General features: G+C 17.2%; 1 protein-coding gene across 2 annotated transcripts in view; it reads right to left on the reverse strand.

The window, feature by feature from the left end:
- Positions 1–419, reverse strand: part of LOC107698028 (autophagy-related protein 2 homolog A-like) — a 28,097-nt gene that overhangs the window by 3,072 nt on the left and 24,606 nt on the right. The window lies entirely within an intron of this gene.

Raw genomic sequence — 419 nt, forward strand, 5'->3', positions numbered from 1 at the left:
TTGAACCTTAAACCTCATAAACACATTTCATTACACCAAATACACAAAATAATGCTCTTTTTAGCAACATCATAGGACCCCTTTAAGAAATACAATAATGCATATAATAAAAATATATAAAGTAACAAAATAGAAAAGTATACAAATGAGATAAATATAATTATAATAATTAAATATCAATATAATAATTAAAATAAAATTAATAACACATCTTTCAATAATTTCATAATTTAACTATAAGCATAAAATTATACATAATAAAAATCAATATAATTTAAAATAACATGATAAAGAAAATATACAAATATGATAAATATACAATACAAAAACAAATTTTGAATAAAATGATTATTAATAATAATAATAATAAAAATAACACATTCAAAAGATCTAGTAACATGGTAAACAAGCAACAAATA

The sequence above is a fragment of the Sinocyclocheilus anshuiensis genome, unplaced genomic scaffold (assembly GCF_001515605.1).
Source record: "Sinocyclocheilus anshuiensis isolate Anshui unplaced genomic scaffold, SAMN03320099.WGS_v1.1 scaffold2388, whole genome shotgun sequence".
NCBI classification, from domain to species: domain Eukaryota; kingdom Metazoa; phylum Chordata; class Actinopteri; order Cypriniformes; family Cyprinidae; genus Sinocyclocheilus; species Sinocyclocheilus anshuiensis.